Here is an 18,855-nt window from a genome sequence, read left to right as displayed (position 1 = left end):
GTCTGTATATAGATTAAAGGGGGAATATGGCAAATGCTGAAAAGCCATGATAATAGCATATAATTCTAGACTTTGAGCTGATTTTAAGTTGACTGTTTCAGTATAAAGTTGTCCATTGATTTGCAAAAGCGATTTGCCATTTAGTGGAAGTTTCCCAGAGCCATTGTTGTTGATCCTTTCAAAAAAGGAACAACAGCTGACCTGTGGTGGCGCAGTGGATAAAGGGTCGACCTGGAAATGCTGAGATCGCCGGTTCGAAACCCTGGGCTTGCCTGGTCAAGGCATATATGGGAGTTGATGCTTCCTCTCTCTCCTCTCTAAAAAAATGAATAATAAAAAAAAAGAACAACAATAATTTTGAGGATCAAAATCTATAAGCTGTAAGGGTCGCCTATGCCCCTTGATAATCCAGGAGGCAACAAGATCAAAATATGTAAGTGTATTCCATGGGCTATTAGATGGTTCAATGTGCCCAAGCTGTAGCTGCTCTTGTACCAATTGAGCACCTGCCCTAAGTTTCTCCTGAGAAAGGGGCCATTGGTCTACCCATACAGGATTATCTGATTTCCAAGTAATTGGGTCTGCACAATGCATTATTGAGGTAGCAGGAGCTCCCAAGGCCCTATGCTAAATTTTGATATCCTAATCCACACCTTCTGGTATTGGGTACTACTTCTATGGGGGTGAGAATTCCTCGCTGTTCTTTCCCTAGTCCCTTGGTGGGCAAAAATCCCCGATCAAGCATCTGAGTACTGACTAAACCATTAGGACTGATAAGCAATGCTCCCATATTTTTCAAAACATCTCTACCCCACAAATAAACTGGCCATCCAGGGAGCACATAAGGCTTAAAAAATCCAGAATGACCTTCTTAATCTTCCCAATGTAGAAAACTAGAACTTTGTTGAGGGGATTTACTCTGCCCTATACCTTGTAATTCTGTGGCTGCTGCATGAATGGGCCAGGAAGGAGGCCAATGTAGCTTAGCAATAACAGATACATCAGCTCGAGTATCTAAAAGTCCTTTAAATTTATGCTCATGTATTGTTAGTTCCATTTCAGGGCGTTCCTGACCTATTTTTTTTTAAATCCAATTGGCAAAATCAGAGGAGCCAAATCACCAATTTGCATGGGGTCCCTTTTGCAGGATGTGGCCTGAGAAGCAGAATTATCATCCTTATACTATTCTTCTAACTGCCTGAATTAGCCATGAGACACATTCTTTTTTTTTTTTTTTTTTATTAATTTTGATGGGGTGACATTGGTAAAATTGTCTTCCGTCACCTTCTAACTGGTTTTCTTTGTGCCCCTCCCCTCCCCCAACACCCTCCCTCTCCTCCCCCCCACCATGTCTCCGAGTCTCATTTTTATGTCCCACCTATGTATGGAATCATATAGTTCTTAGTTTTTTCTGATTTACTTATTTCGCTCAGTATAATGTTATTAAGGTCCATCCATGTTGTTGTAAAAGATCCGATGTCATCATTTCTTATGGCTGAGTAGTATTCCATAGTATATATATACCAAAGCTTTTTAACCACTCATCCTCTGATGGACACTTGGGCTATTTCCAGATCTTTGCTATTGTGAACAATGCTGCCATAAGCATGGGTGCATTTCTTCTTTTCAAACAGTGCTATGGTGTTCTTGGGGTATATTCCTAAAAGTGGTATAGCTGGGTCAAAAGGCAGTTCAATTTTTAATTTCTTGAGGAATCTCCATACTGTTTTCCACAGTGGTACACCAGTCTGCATTCCCACCAGCCGTGCAGGAGGGTTCCCTTTTCTCCACATCCTCACCAGCACTTATTCTGTGTTGTTTTATTGATGAGCGCCATTCTGACTGGTGTGAGGTGATATCTCATTGTGGTTTTAATTTGCATTTCTCTAATAATTAGTGATGTTGAGCATTTTTTCATATGCCTATTGGCCATCTGTATGTCCTCTTTGGAGAAGTGACTATTCATTTCTTTTGCCCATTTTTGGATTGGATTGTTTGTCTTCCTGGTATTAAGTTTTACAAGTTCTTTATAAATTTTGGTTATTAACCCCTTATCAGCCACATTGTCAAATATGTTCTCCCATTGTGTAGTTTGTCTTTTTATTCTGTTCTTATTGTCTTTAGCTGTGCAGAAGCTTTTTAGTTTGATAAAGTCCCATTTGTTTATCCTGTCTTTTTTTTCACTTGCCTGTGGAGACAAATCGGCAAATGTATTGTTACGAGAGATGTCTGAGGGCTTACTGCCTATGTAAGCATCTTACATTCTAAGATGCTTATGGTTTTACAGCTTACATTTAAGTCTTCTACATTTTGAGTTTATTTTTGTGAATGGTGTAAGTTGGTGGTCTAGTTTCATTTCTTTGCAGGTAGTTGTCCAATTTCCCCAACACCATTTGTTGAAGAGGCTGTCTTTACTCCAATGTATGCTCTTACCTCCTTTGTCAAATATCAGTTGTCCATAAAAGTGTGGGTTTATTTCTGGGTTCTCAGTTCTGTTCCATTGATCTATATGCCTGTTCTTATGCCAGTACCAGGCTGTTTTGAGTATAATGGCCTTATAATATAACTTGGTATCCGGAAGTGTGATACCTCCTGCTTTATTCTTCCTTTTCAAGATTGTTGAGGCTATTCGTGTTCTCTTTTGGTTCCATCTAAATTTTTAAAATATGTGTTCTATATCTTTGAAGTAAATCATTGGTATTTTAATCGGTATTGCATTGAATTTATAAATTGCTTTGGGTAATATAGACATTTTAATGATGTTTATTCTTCCTAACCATGAGCACAGTATATGCTTCCACTTGTTTGTATCTTCCCTGATTTCTTTTATCAATGTTTTATAATTTTCCAAGTATAAGTCTTTAATCTCCCTGGCTAAATTTATTCCTAGGTACTTTATTTTTTTGGTTGCAATAATAAAGGAAATTGCTTCCTTAATTTCTCTGACAGTTCATTGTTAGTGTATAAAAATGCCTCTGATATCTGAGTATTGATTTTATATCCTGCCAGCTTGCTGAATTCATTTAACAGGTCTACTAGTTTTTTGACTGAGATTTTAGGGTTTTCTATATACAATATCATATCATCTGCAAATGATAGTTTTACTTCTTCTTTTCCAATTTGTATGCCTTTTATTTCTTTTCCTTTTCTGATTGCTGTGGCTAGGACTTTCAGAACTATGTTGAATAAGAGTGGTGAAAGGGGGCACCCCTGCCTTGTTCCTGATCTTAAGGGGATTCCTTTTAATTTTTGCCCATTCAGTATAATATTAGCTGTGGGTTTGTCATAGATGGCTTTTATCATGTTGAGGTACGTTCCCTGTATTCCCACTTTGCTGAGAGTTTTGATCATGAATGGGTGCTGGATTTTATCAAATGCTTTTTCTGCATCTATTGAAATTATCATGTGGTTTTTCTCCTTCCTTTTGTTTATGTGATGAATCACATTGATTGATTTCCAAATATTGTCCCAGCCTTGCCTCCCAAGAATAAATCCCACTTGATCATGGTGTATGACTTTTTTCATATATTGCTGAATCCGGTTTGCTAATATTTTGTTGAGGATTTTAGCATCTAAATTCATCAGGGATATTGGCCTATAATTTTCTTTCTTTGTGTTGTCTTTGCCTAGTTTTGGAATCAGAATTATGCTCACCTCATAAAAGGAGCTTGGAAGTCTTCCTTCCTCTTGAATTTTTTGAAATAGCTTGAGAAGGATAGGAGTTAGTTCTTCTTTGAATATTTGGTAGAATTCACTTGCGAAGCCATCAGGCCCAGGACTTTTCTTTTTTTTGGGGGGGGGGGTTTGATAACTGTTTCAATCTCATTGTTGTAATAGGTCTGTTTAGGTTTTCTGATTCTTCCAGATTAATTTTTGGAAGATTATATGTTTCAAGGAATTTTTCCATTTCATCTAGGTTGTCTAGTTTTTTGGCGTACAGTTCTTCATAGTATTTTTTTTACAATATTTTGTATTTCTGTTGTGTCAGTTGTTATTTCTCCACTCTTGTTTCTAATTTTATTTGAGTCCTCTCTCTTTTTTTCTTGGTGAGTCTGGTTAAAGGTTCATCGATCTTGTTTACCTTTTCAAAGAACCAGCTCCCGGTTTCATTGATCCTCTGTATTGTTTCTTCAGCCTCTATGTCATTTATTTCTGCTCTGATCTTTATTATTTCCTTTCTTCTACTAGCTCTGGGCTTTACTTGCTGTTCTTTTTCTAGTTCTTTTAGATGTAGGGTCAAGTTGTTTATTTGAGCTTTTTCTAGCTTCTTGAGGTATGCCTGTAATGCTATTAACTTCCCTCTCAGGACTGCTTTTGCTGTGTCCCATAAATTTTGAGTTTATGTATGCTCATTATCATTTGTTTCTAGGAATTTTTTAATTTCTTCTTTGATCTCATTGTTTACCCAATCGTTATTTAATAACATGCTATTTAGTTTCCAAGTGTTTGAGTATTTTTCAGTTTTTCTGTTGTGGTTGATTTCTAGTTTAATGCCATTGTGATCAGAGAAAGTGCTCAATATGATTTCAGTCTTCTTAAATTTGTTGAGACCGCTTTTCTGCCCTAATATGTGGTCTATTCTAGAGAATGTACCATGAGCGCTTGAAAAGAATGTATATTCTGCTCTTTCAGGGTGAAAGGTTCTGAAGATATTTATTAAATAGAGTTGATCTAATATGTCCTTTAAGTCTGCTGTTTCTTTGTTAATTTTCTTTCTTGAGGATCTATCTAATGATGTTAATGGGGTATTAAAATCCCCTACTATTATAGTATTACTGTTGATCTTGCCCTTTAAATCCATCAAAGTCTGCTTTATATATTTAGGTGCTCCTATATTAGGTGCGTAGATATTTATAATGGTTATATCTTCCTGTTGGATTGCTCCCTTTATCATTATGTAGTGACCTTCTTTATCTCTTACTATATTCTTTGTTTTAAAGTCCATTTTGTCTGATATAAGTATTGCTACCCCAGTTTTTTCATTTCCATTTGCGTGAAATTTTTTTTTCCATCCTTTTATCTTCAGTCTATGTGCATCTTTTGATTTAAGGTGTGTCTCTTGTAGACAGCATATGTATGGGTCCTGTTTTCTTATCCATACAGCTACCCTATGTCTTTTGATTGGATCATTTAATCCATTCACATTTAAGGTTATTATTGATATGTAATTGTTTATTGCTATTTTATTCTTTAAAATTGTATTCCTCTTTTGCTATATTCTTTTTCTCCTTTGATCTGTTTACAACAGGCCCCTTAGCATTTCTTGCAGCCTTCGTTTGGTTGTAGTGAATTCCTTGAGTTTTTCTTGTTTGTTTTTGTTTTTTTTTTTTGGTCTGGAAAGCTTTTTATTTCTCCTTCAATTTTATTTTTTTTATTTTTATTTTATTTTTTTTTTGCATTTTTCTGAAGCTGGAAACAGGGAGAGACAGTCAGACAGACTCCCGCATGCGCCCAACCGGGATCCACCCGGCACGCCCACCAGGGGCGACGCTCTGCCCACCAGGGGGCGGTGCTCTGCCCATCCTGGGCGTCGCCATGTTGCGACCAGAGCCACTCTAGCGCCTAAGGCAGAGGCCATAGAGACATCCCCAGCGCCCGGGCCATCTTTGCTCCAATGGAGCCTTGGCTGCGGGAGGGGAAGAGAGACAGAGAGGAAGGCGCGGCGGAGGGGTGGAGAAGCAAATGGGCGCTTCTCCTGTGTGCCCTGGCCGGGAATCAAACCCGGGTCCTCCACACGCTAGGCCGACGCTCTACCGCTGAGCCAACCGGCCAGGGCCTCTCCTTCAATTTTAAACGATAGCCTTGCTGGATAGAGTAGTCTTGGTTGTAGGCTCTTGTTCTGCATCACTTCTTGCTATTCCCTTCTGGCCTCAAGTGTTTCTGTTGAGAAGTCAGAAGTCATCCTTATGGCGGTTCCTTTGTAGGTGATAGTCTTTTTTTCTCTAGCAGCTTTTAATATTTTCTCTTTATCATTTAGCTTTGGTATTTTAATTATGATGTGTCTTGGTGTTGATTTCTTTGGGTTTCTCCTTAATGGAGTTCTCTGTGCTTCCTGAACATGTGAGATGTTTTCCTGTCTTAATTGAGGGAAGTTTTCCGCTATGATATGTTTGAACAAAGTCTCTATCCCTTGTTCTTTCTCTTCTTCTTCAGGAACCCCTATGATGTGGATGTTATTTCTCTTCATGTTGTCACAGAGCTCTCTTAGAGTTTCCTCAGACTTTTTGAGTCTTTTCTTTTCTCTGCTCTGCTTCCGTGCCTTTATTTATCGTGTCCTCTAACTCGCTGATTTGATTCTCCGCTTCATCCATTCTGCTTTTAATTCCTCCCATTGTGTTCTTTATTTCAGATATTGTATATGCCATTTCTGACTGATTCCTTTTTATTATTTCAATGTCCTTTTTTATATTTCCTATCTCTTTAGGTGTTCATAATGACCATCTATTGTTCTAATATCTTTGAGCATCCTAAGAATCGTTATTTTAAACTCTGCATCTGGTAATTTGGTTATTTCTGATTCATTTAGGTCCTTTTCTGGGGGTTTCTCTTGGTTCATTGGTGTTGCATTTCTCTGCCTTCGCATTTTCATTGTGTAAAGGAAGGTTTTGGCCACTGGAGTCCACTGGGTATGGCCTCTGTTCCCTAGGTATGGTCTGTCTGCAGGCCCCACCCCCTCTGCTGTTGCTTCCTAGGGCATCTGGGTATGGGCATTGCCGGTGCCTGCCCACTGGGGCTGTTGCTGTGATTTCCATCTCTCCTTCATGGGAGTGGCTGTGATCACGTGCTCGGGTGCACAAGCCTTGGTGGCCTTGGCCTTTGCCCCACCCCCGTGGGTGGCATTATGCTCATCCCTGAGGGCAGTGGCCAGCACCTTTGCTCAGCTGCGGGTCTCTGCCTGTTTCTGGGCTTTCGCCCCACCCTTGCAGGAGGAGCCCACTCGTGGAACAGCTGCTAGCCTTGGTTCTACTGGCCTGGCAGGACTGTGTGCCCACGTTCAGCTCAGTAACGGAACTCCGCCTGTTCTGGGCTTTTGGCCCCACCCCCACGGGAGTAGCCGGCTCCCAAGTTAGGCCACAAGCCTCGGTTCCATGGGCAGGGCAAGGCTGTGCTCCTGCGCCCTTGCTCAAGGACTGGTCTCCACCCCTTCCGGGGTTCCCGCCCTTCTCCTGCAGGCTGGATTATAGGCTGCTGGCAGATGGCTTGACAACTTTTGCACGCCTATTCCTCCCCAGCCAGCCAAGACTGAGCTCACACGTGAGCCCAGTGGCGGCCAGCAGGCTTCCGCCCCTGCCGACAGAACCGCGCCTCTGTGTCCCACCACCGCCCACCCTCCAGCGAGCCCTCAGCCATGTGGGGTGCAGGTGCTGCAGCTCAGACCCTAACACTCACTACTGTAGACCCGAAAGCTCCCTTCTTCTAAGCAACTCTGCTTTGAGTGCTGCACGGGAGCTTGTTTGGCTGCTCTCCTGCTTCCCTTTTCTGGTATTGCTGTTTCCGGGGAAAATATTCACTTCAGAGCTGTGGAGTGACTTGTCCCAGGGGTTAGGGTGGCTGTCTCTCAAAATGTTTCTCCCTGTGCCTCCTAGATTACACTCTCTTCCTGCTACTCTGGTCCTCTCCTCTCTCCCCATCCCCCGGAGCTCCAGGTGAGTGGTTGTGAGAGAGGTGAGAGAGGTTTTCTGTGCGGTCCCTTTAAAAAGAATCTTGGGTCTGAGAAATTAGTCTCTTTCTCACAAACAGTATCCTGACTTGTTTCCAGCTAAATACTGTCCTTATGCCTCTTCTGGGCTCTGGGGCTACAGGCTGGGGCTTTGTTCCTGGGGCTCAGGACCCTCCCCTCTCTGCTAAACTCACTTCCCACCACACAAGTCTCTCCTGGCTGCTGTTCGCTCTGGGGAGCTGGGCAGCCCTCTCCCGTTTCTGCTTTCCCTACCAGTCTTGGTGTGGCTTCTTCAGTGTTCCTTGGTTGAAGAGTCCTCTTAGTTTAGTCCAAAGTTGGTTTTTCCAGATGATAATTCTTAAAATTATTTTGTAATCCACTTTGGTTCTGGGAGGTGGATGTTGGTACGTCCGCCTACTCCAGCGTCATCTTGTCTTCCCTCTTAGCTTTTTCTGACTTATTTATTTCACTTAGTATAATGTTCTCAAGGTCCATCCATATTGTCATAAATAGCAATATGTCATCATTTCTATGGCTGAGTAGTATTCCACTGTATATATGTACCACATCTTCTTTATCCAATCCTCTATCAAGGGACACTTTGGTTGTTTACGTCTTGGCCACTATCAATAATGCTGTGATGAAAATGAGGATGCATGTGTCTTTGCAGACCAACGTTTTTTAATTTTGGGGGTAGATACCCAGCAGATGAATACCTGGGTCACATGGTAGTTATATTCTTAATTTTTTGAGGAACCACCATACTTTCTTCTATAATGGTTGTACTAGTTTGCATTCCCACCAGCAGTGAATGAGGGTTCCTTTTTCTCCACAGCCTCCCCAACACATGTTATTACCTGTCTTGTTGATAATAGTCAATCTAACAGGTAGTTTGATTTGCATTGTAGTTTTGATTTGAATTTCTCGAATAGATAGTGAAGATGAGCATCTTTTCATACACCTGTTGGCCACTTGTATATCTTCTTGGGCAAAGTGTCTTGTTCAGGTCCTCTCCCCATTTACTATTTGGATTTTTTGCTTATTTGTTGCTGAACTTTGTGAGTTCTTTATGTATTTTGAATATTAATCCCTTACTGGAGCTGTTGTTTATAAATATCATCTCCCATTTGGTTGGCTGCCTTTTTCTTTTGTTGTCAGTTTCTTTTGCCATGCAGAAGCTTTCTAGTTTTTTTGTTTGTTTGTTTTTTAACCACTCAGACTGCGCTCTCTGCCTCTTACTCTCCCAAAGGAAGAGAAGAACGATCATCAATGGCAAAAGGCAGTTGCACAAGCAACACCAAGAGCCGGCTTCACGCTCAGGAAAGAACACTGCAACTCCTCCTCATGGTTTCGGGTACTCTACACAATCAGAGAAACTTCTCTAGTAACAAACTATAGAAATAATCCCTGAAAGTATAGTCTTAGAAGCTTTCTAGTTTAATATAGTACCATTCATTTGTGTTTTTCGTGCCAGTTTAATAGCACTACTTTAGGTACAAACGATTTCTTTAGTACAAAAAAAAAATTATGTCAATTAAATTTTTTTATATAAAACAAAACTTCAACTATTTTATACATGACCTACTGCAAAAAGAGGAGGAACTGTTGAAAGGGAAGTTCACAGCAGGAACCACTACTATAAATGTACAGTCCCTTTCCTTGCATAAGAGGACCAAAGAATTCCTTGGCATATTTCTGAGAAGATCAGGAAGCTTTCCTTGAAGTTAGCAGATTTGAGTTACTTTTCTGAAATAGAATAAAAATTCAACAAGATCCAAATCTATCTGGCTGAACTCAATGTGTAATTCTTAGAAGCTTTAGACAAGAAGAAAAGCAAACTAAAACCATTTAAATAGCTTCCCTGAATCTTCTCATTCTAGGGCCTGTCTAACTGTAGTTTCACTTATTTGTAAACATTTCAAATGTATATGGACATGAGATGTGGCTTCAGTGTAACAGCCAGTAAGCCCCAGGTCTATAAAGAAAGGGAGTATAAAAGTGGCAATTATCAGTTGAACACTGGCCATCCACACAGCTAACACTCCAATAGAGTGCAAAATCCCCTTGAGATCTAATTGATCCAAACTGAGCATATAAGCTAAACTGGCCAGATAATTATCGACTTCATTTCTCTCTTGCTAAAGTTGGGTCTTTTTTTTTTAATTTAAAGGCGTCAAAGTCATACTGTATTAAAAATGGTGTTATGCTTACTGCAGTGGTATAACAAAGTGTTGTCTAGTACTTGTAATTAAAATAGATTTATAAGCTGTTGGTACAGATAATAGGAAAATGATTGTGATACACTCAAGAAAGATTATTAGAACAGTTTCCTTTGGACTTGAGTGACTAATGTTATCATGACTGAAGCTGTATGTAACTGGTAGATTTTGATATATATATATACACAAAGCTCCTATTTTCTGCCACAGCTATACTTTTCATATCCAATTACAAATCTGTTTAATTCTTTCCCTTTTTAATCTGCTTAAGGATATAGTCAAGGTTTTAACATACATTTAACTTCCCTAAATATAAGAAAACCATAAATTATCTTAATCTATTATATCTTATTAATGATTAAATATCCTAAAACCCAATCTGTTCTCCATTATAAAATTAATCAACAATCTTATACATCTAATTGGCAGGAAATAATAATATAGCTGCTATATTTATTGAATAATAAATTAAGCTTCAGATATAATGCAAAATGTTTTAAAGTATCATTTATAAGGACTTATAAGATGTCTATTCTTTAAAACCTTCAAATAATTTATAATGCCTGCCTTGGTACACAGGCCCCCATGTATTAGACTGCTGCTTCACCCATTCTTTCCACAAACAATTATTCTACAATACAATGACTGGAGACCAAAGACCACATGGGTAAAAATAGCATCATCAGTGAGTCCCTCCTGTGTGTCAGATATTGCACAGGGCACCTCACACCCATCAGTGCTATTCCTCACAACACCTCTGAGAATTTGAACCTGAGGAAATAGAGAGCCATGCAATTAATACACATGCAAGACCAATAAGCAAGATCAACATTTACCCCAATCACCTGACACCAAAGCCATGCTCCACATCCTAATCCACCACTCTGCCTCTAAAATAGGAAGCTCCTAAAGTGGGCGCTGCCTCCACTCCACCCTTACAAAAGCTTTCAGCATCACTCTGGCTCACACCTGCTGTGTAACTGCACCCAGCACTTTGTTAGTGCCACCATATCATTTCCTTTCGTCCTCACCACTGTCCTGCAAGACAGGGATAATCTGAGCACCCCTTAATCTACCATAGGTGAAGACACCTTGGGAATAAGGCTTCTACCAAGAGAACCAAAATAACAGGGTTGTAGGAGGTGAGGGACCAGGTACCATAAACCATATCATCTAAAAACAAAAAGGGAAAGGTAACTTTTACCTGTTTTCCTCGCTGCTCCCCTCCCCTGACTCCAATTAGGGAATCACCATCAGGGAGCCAAAGACGAGGGTCAATGATGGGAATGGAAACTAGCACAAATTACCAAAGGGTCAAGGGTGATCTGGAAACCACTATGTAGCAGAGAAAGACATAATCTACTCTCTCTAGGGGGCCCATACTGGACATTAAGCTACTATATCGCATCACCAAATCCCTGCCCCCTACTCTGTGATGCTGGGATTAGGACTCTGAAAACCACATTCTCCTTAAAATGCTGGAGATAAAATGCAAAAGGAGGAAAAGGGCTACTCTTTCCAGCTTTGGGTGCTGATCTGTCAGCATCACCCCAGCATCTGGTTCCAGTGTCCAGAACAGGACCCATTACTCCCGTTTTCTGGTCACTACAACTCAAGGGGAGGAAAGTGAGGGCAGTGGCTCTTGAGTGGCCTGCAGCTGTGATCACTGATGGATTTCAAAAGTCAGATGTGACAACACCAGCCTGGCACTGCCCTGGCTTCCAAGACCCTGAGACACTAGCAGCAGCCAGGCAACACTCTCCTCAGAAGCCTGGGTCCCAGCCCACAGCCCTCTTCCTCCAGCTCCTAGATTTTGATAACCCCAACCTCTTTCCTTTGTCACTCCAGCCCTATCCAGGCAGCTACTTCCTGCTATTACTGTTCTATTCATCTCAGTCCCCCTTGCTTACATTCTCAATCCACCTACACCTGTTTAACCAATTCCCAACAGAAAATTCTGCTAAAACAGTTAATGTGATTTCCTTCACCCTGACTGGACACTGACTGATACACTACTTGGTAGCAAAAGTAAGGCTAATGTCACCCACTGAACCCATCTTACTGAAGCAAAGTACTGTTCCCTTCTGTTCTTGTGTCCAATCACTACAAAGTCATCCATATATTGTCCCAGTGTGATGTGCTGTGGGATATCAATAAAATGAAGATATGGCAGAACAGAGCCTGTGAGAAAGCAGGGGATATATAACACAGAGGCAAGACTGCAGTGGTATCCTGCTGGCCATGCCAGGAACAGTACACCGCTTCGGGTGATCCTTACAAACTGGCACCAGGATAAAGAACAGACCAAAGGTGGCATAAACAAGAGCTAAATCTACCACATCTTGGGCCCTGACAGGTTGGCTCAGCGGTAGAGCATAGGTATGGCATGTGGAAGTCTCAGGTTCAATTCCTGGCAAGGGCACACAGGAGAAGTGACCATCTGCTTCTCCACCCCTCCCCTTCTCCCTTCTATCTAACTCTTGGTTCCCCTCCTGAAGCCATGGCTCAAGCAGTTTGAGTGAGTTGGCCCAGAGTGCTGAGGATGGCTCCATGGCCTCCACCTCAGGCGCTAATAAGAGCTTGGTTGCTGAGCAATGGAGCAATACCCTAGATGGGCAGAGCATTGTCTCCTAGTGGGCATTCCAGGTTGATTCCGGGCAGGGCACATGCAAGAGTCTGTCTCTGCCTCCCTGCCTCTTACATTAAAAAAAAAAAAAAAAAAAAAGGATACCACATCTTGAACCGCAGCTCAATTGGAATCACCTCTTCATGGGGTGTACAATAATCCTAAATCACTCCCTAAAATAAATCTGCCTCTGCACAGGCCAAACAGGCAAGTTCAATATGAGAGGTATCACCATGCCTTCATTTTCTCAAGTCTTTTGTGAGGACACTAACTTCTGAAATCCCGCACCCCAGGGATGCAGTATTCCTTTTGTTTATTATCCTGGTAGGGAAGGGAGATCCATGGGCTTCCACTTGGCACCTCCTACCAAGACAGCCTTCCGTCACAGGTCAGAGGCCCATGTAGGGATTCCACCAGTTACCAAACATGTCTAATCCAATTATGACTTCAGGAACTAAGAAAATAACCAGAGCATGTGTCTGAAGAGTACTGGACCCACTGTAATTCTGAACATCAGCCAAAATTCCATTTTATACCTGACTACCATAAGCCCACACATGGACTAGTGGACCACAGTGGCATTTTTGGGACCTCATATATTAGCACCAACTCAGAGCTAGTGTCTAGAAATCTCTAAAAAGTCCAGGTACATCCTTTAGCTCCAGGCACAGTTGCTCTAGTAAATGGACATGATGAGTCTGTTGGGGAAGACATGGAGGACTATCTACAGTACCTGACTGTGGCCATGTTGAACGTTCCCTCGGGGAGCAGGGCCTCCCCTTCGATCAAGGGGCTCAGAGACTAACTTGTGTCTGGAAACTAGGTTAAGGCTATGCCTTTCCATTGTGTCCAGGTTCCGGACTCCCAGACCAGAAGTCTTCCTCCTATAGAAATACACAGAGGGAGCACGTGACCTGTGGTGGTACAGTGGGTAGAGCATCAACCTGGAATGCTCAAGTCGCCGGTTGAAAACCTCAGGCTTGGCCAGTCAAGGCACATATGACAAGCAGAAGCAACTACTATGAGTCAGTGCTTCCCACTCCTCCCCACTCCACCTTTCTCTCTCTCCTCTCCCTAAAATCAATAAATAAAATTTTAAAAAGAAGAAAGTAATATACAGAGAGAGAAAATTAGCCTTTAAAAGACCATCCATCTAATTTATCCCTAGGGAGCCTGTGACCAACTAGCTATGACCAAAGATCCTTCCCGGATAAAACACTTGAATTGCCCCTTCATCCCTGCTGTCCATTATGGCAAGTGTGCCCACCACGTCTCAGGTGGTTAAGTTCTGCCACCACTAGGCCTCTGCTCCTAAGAGCCCATCTCAGGGACAGTTTTTCCCACTATCATAGTCACCTTACAGAGGACAGCCGCCTTAGAGCTTGTCAGGGACACTCGGTCAGGGGGGTTCTGACACGCTCCTCCCCGGTCAGGGGGGTTCTGACACGCTCCTCCCCGGTCAGGGGGGTTCTGACACGCTCCTCCCCGGTCAGGGGGGTTCTGACACGCTCCTCCCCGGTCAGGGGGGTTCTGACACGCTCCTCCCCGGTCAGGGGGGTTCTGACACGCTCCTCCCCGGTCAGGGGGGGTTCTGACACACTCCTCCCCGGTCAGGGGAGTTCTGACACACTCCTCCCTGCTCAGAGTGTAAGCTCATTCTGTTTGATCAACCAAGTTAACTGAACCGTTAAGAGTCCCAGCCTTGCACCTAAATTACTGAATCTAGAATCTCTTTAAGTATAACAATAAATTCAGTCTAATTCAGTATATATTCCTTCCTCTTTGCCCTCATACCTTTAGAATCCATTCCCACACACATTCCCTAAGTGTCTAGGACTACAAACTACAAAATCCTGCTTCACTCTGTAGTATAAGCTCATTCCCCCCAGGTCAGACTGTGCACTTGTCCCTTGGGGCACACTGAGGTCTGACTCTATTTGTGGGTCTAGTGGTAATCAGGTGACTAGTAGGTCTCACAGAGGACAAGCACCCCCTAACAAGGCAACCACCCAGGTCAGGGGACTAATTCCACGCCTCCCACCTAGAGGGCCTACCCCTTTCTCAAAGGCACTGCCAGGAAAACAGAAAGTTCCTGGCTGGCGAAGAAAGTCCACTCTTTGTCATTAGTTTCACCTCAGTTCTAATCTAGGCCAGCCTAGTGCTCTCAAGAGAGGAAACGGGAAACAGAAGAAGCTACAGCAGCCGTCTCTAATCTAACCAGGGACTAAACAGCCACAAAATTCTCCCTGCAATATGGAACTGAATCTAAAACCCTACAGAGGAAGCCCTTCGGTTTACCATGGTTTTAATGCCCTAAAGAGTGCAAGGTGGTAAGGAGAAGTATAAAGAAGCAGGTAGGTTGACTATTTTTATTCAAAGGTATAAGTAACCAACTATTTGAATAATTTCAGGAGTCTAAAAAGGATGAGCTTAAGTATAGTTTAACTGTACTTGTTGGCTCAAGTTACAAATTCGAGTTTTCTATTATCAGTTATGTGTGCTTCAGTGCCAATGAAGAGAGAGGCGGGGGGGGGGGGGCGCAAAGAAGGGGCTAGACCCGGGTTCAACACTGTCCATTTCACAGTTGTACCCAGGATCAATCCTGGAAGCAAGACTTACTTCTGTTGTCCGGAGAGCAAAGGAGCAAGGAAGTACAATACTAAAGGACTGCCATTAATGTTAACGAGTAGTCATTGCATTTTCTAGTTGTGTGTGAGCCACTACTCTACAGAGTAAGCCTGTGTGACACATTTGTTTTTTCCAGAGGGAGCATGACCAAAAGCCTAATGATAAATTGCTTTTTCTGATATCAAAATAATGTTTTATTTCTGACCATGTACATCAAATGAAAAGTTGTGGAAAGTGATGTAGTATTTGAAAAAAAATGTAAGTATAATTACTTTTTTAATCATAAGCTCAAATTCCAGCTATGAAGAAAACTTTTAAAACCACAGGAACATTTCCTAAGATCTGTGAAACACGTATTAACAATTTTGGATCGGGTTTAAAAAATAAACTGGGTATTTAAGTAAAATTTGATCTCTTTTGGTTAGCAGAGATTTAGCTCCTTTTATCAAAGAACAAGTCAGGTATTCAAGTAGAAAGACTGTGTCAAGGCCAAAGTGACCCACTGGTTATTATAATAATCTCCCAGAGTGAGACCACAGCTCACAGGCTCTGACTGAAATTCTTGGTCACAGGACCAGTAAAAATGTTTGAGGTGGACCGCTAACATTACCTCCACTTTGGAGAGTGTTAAAAAGATACGGTAAATCCTCAGTTGATAGTTTAAAAATGACATACTCTTGTTGAGTGATACCTATCTTACCAAAGTTGTCCCAACACTTAGCCCTCAAACAGCATGTCAGAAAAATAAATAAATAAATAAGCAACCAACTATCGACAACCACAACTAAGCTTACAGTTGGATACCTTCAAGTTCCAAAACTGCTTTCATATATCTCAGAGTTTCCACCAAATACTTATAGCCCACTTCCTGTGAACTTGCTAACATCAGCCTGGGCCCCTTAACCGTTCTCAGATTGTCTGTACTGGTCCATATTCTCTAGGTAACTACAGACCCATGCCCTTAGCTCTGTAGACCTTTCCTAAATGAACCAGAAAGACTGAATTTTTCTCTAACCATAACTCTGACTTCTTTTAAGTCAAGGTTCCAGGAAGTGGGCTGCCTCAAAACCAGGTTCGTGTCTGTGGTGGCTTTTTGGGGCAAGAGGACTTTCCTTTGCCTGTCCTATGTATCAATGTATTTTGTACAGACCTATCTAAAACCAAATATCCATACAGAACACTTAAACCTTTCAGTCAGTTTATATCACCACAACCTCTATCTTATCAATAACTAGCACTTTAATTAAGAGAAACCTTATCCAAAGTTACTATATCAAATACACACAAACCACAACTTTTTTCTTCCTCAGTCATACATGGTAGTCAAAATATTTCCATCACTGTATTTTAGTTTCTGGGTTGTATAAAATAGCAATCTGAAGTGGCCTAAAAAGGGGTTTCCAAGGTAAAATGAGGAACCACGGCATGGGATACATTACACGCACTCTCTAGGACAGATACAGACGACAAATGCTAGACAGCAGCCCCTGCCTCTGTCCCCAGTTGGCATCTCCTAACTCATCCTGGCTACAGCCGCCTTAAAATGCACAAAGTTCTCACTTCCCCAGCTCTCCAGACCTAACATAGTTATGTAACCAAAAAAAAAGAGAGATTTATTTTTTTACTTATTCATCAAGAAAAATGTTCTAAATTTAGAGCTATCTTATTAGTGATGATCTAAGAAGCACAAAAACAGCCTGTAGTCTTTTCTTTTTCCATATTTGCAGTGCCACTAACTTCGTTTGATTTGTAAACAGAAAAAACTTAATATGGGAACCTCTGGAGACCTTTTGTGTAGCTAACTATCTACTCTTAGTGAGTAATCTTCCGAACAGGTTTATTCATTGACAGTGCTGACTTCTGGTCACAGGGCACTTCTCCAGATAAAGTATAATTATTTCATTTTCTTTATAATGTTTTTATAACTGCTCCAGCTTTTTAATTACACTTGTTTCAGGACGGAATTCATGCTTTACCATGGATTATTTTGACCTATAATACAACCTTGTTCATTTCTTCACAATTTCAAAACTTTTTTAAACAGTTATCTTTAAATCCCCCTCCTTGGATGAGCCCCTCGGCCACTACTGGTCCCTTTCTTTCTTCCAGAACATGTTGCTGGAGAACTTGAGTGGTGTCACTCTCTTTACGGGGCAAATGGGGCAAGAGTGAAATTACAGTTTCGCTCCCCGTTTACTGCTCTCCACCTAAGAAGCACACAGTGTTGGGGTGAAGGCTGTAAAAGCTTCATCATTGGCTGTAAAAGTATCATTTGCTCTAAGTCAGGAATGTTCTCTTCACCTCTCTACCTAACGAAAACTTGTTTTTCCGGGATGGTACCACTTTTCCCACATCACAGCTGGTTTTCTCATACCCCACAGCAGGGGTCCCCAAACTATGGGCCTGCGGGCCACATGCGGCCCTCTGAGGCAATTTATCCGGCCCCTGACGCACTTCTGGAAGCGGTACCTCTTTCATTGGTGGTCAGTGAGAGGAGCACAGGATGTATCCTCTCACTGTATGTGAATACTGTATGTGGCGGTGCCGCAAAGCAAGTCGTCACTCACATGCAGTACTATTTCGGGTGACATGGGACACACGCATGTGTCACGGCTCCAGAAGTGCATCATATCACTTGTTACGGCTAGCAGTGACAAATATGGACCTGGACATTGACCATCTCATTAGCCAAAAGCAGACCCATAGTTCCCATTGAAGTACTGGTCAGTTTGTTGATTTAAATTTACTTGTTCTTTATTTTAAATATTGTATTTGTTCCCATTTTGTTCTTTTACTTTAAAATAAGATATGTGCAGTGTGCATAGGCATTTGTTCATAGTTTTTTTTTTATAGTCCGGCCCTCCAATGGTCTGAGGGACAGTGAACTGGCCCCCTGTGTAAAAAGTTTAGGGACCCCTGCCCCACAGCCTCCGGCAGGAGATGGGGGCCGCCCTCCCACAGAGCTCTCTCGCCCTGGCCAAGTTCACCTTCACTCAAAGCCTCTCCCCTCTGGCCTCGGAGCCCAGCTGTAACAGCCTCAACGCCCTGAAGATTCTGGCTTTCCTCCTAAGCATCATGATCTTAGACAATTTTAAAATCCACAAAAATCACCAAATCGACTTCTTGCTTCACATTTTACTGACTCTCTCCATCCCAACCACTTGAACTGCTGTTCTAAAACTGACTCCCATGGCTGCTCAGGAGAGCTTAGTACCTGGAACTGCTTCACTTTTGACACTGGAGAGCAGAAAATCCCACCCCCTGGGGGGGAAAAGCCTTCCTTCCGATGTTTCCATTCCCAATGCGCCTGTGTTCTTGTTGAGCCTTCACCTCTAGTCCATCCACCCTCCCTGTCCCCAGTCATCAGCCCCTAGGGTGTCCCTCCCCCTCTCTCTCCAGCAGGTGCCTAGCAGTCAAGCATTTCAGCAACACTTGCTGGTCACCCTCTCCCTCTCTGTCCCTGGACAAACCCGCACAGCTACTTTACTTTCCCTCTACCTGCTCCTCCTCCACTGGGTCCTACCCCAAGGAAAATCTAACCGTGTACTGATGGACAACCCCTGGGACTGTCTGATTTCTAACGAAGGCCAGGCCCTCAATGCGACGGGTCTTCTGCCATCAGGTATCATGACGGAGGCTCTGCTAAATCTTTTCAACAATGCTTAAACCACCTAATACTTCTATAGCACTTACTGGGTGGCAGTAAAGTGTATACCTAGTAT

The 18,855-nt window shown here is 42.2% G+C and overlaps 1 protein-coding gene and 1 non-coding gene across 2 annotated transcripts in view; both read right to left on the bottom strand.

Annotated features, from left to right (window-relative positions):
- The window catches only part of C1H12orf75 (chromosome 1 C12orf75 homolog), a 52,688-nt gene that overhangs the window by 10,853 nt on the left and 22,980 nt on the right, over positions 1–18,855 (bottom strand). The window lies entirely within an intron of this gene.
- Positions 8,870–9,083, bottom strand: LOC136321497 (small nucleolar RNA U3). Its single transcript, XR_010728692.1, has one exon. It is a non-coding gene; the product is annotated as a small nucleolar RNA U3 (small nucleolar RNA).

Source organism: Saccopteryx bilineata, chromosome 1 (assembly GCF_036850765.1).
Source record: "Saccopteryx bilineata isolate mSacBil1 chromosome 1, mSacBil1_pri_phased_curated, whole genome shotgun sequence".
Classification (NCBI taxonomy): domain Eukaryota; kingdom Metazoa; phylum Chordata; class Mammalia; order Chiroptera; family Emballonuridae; genus Saccopteryx; species Saccopteryx bilineata.
Note: the sequence above shows the minus strand (reverse complement) of the source record. Positions and strands in the feature narration are given on the sequence as shown.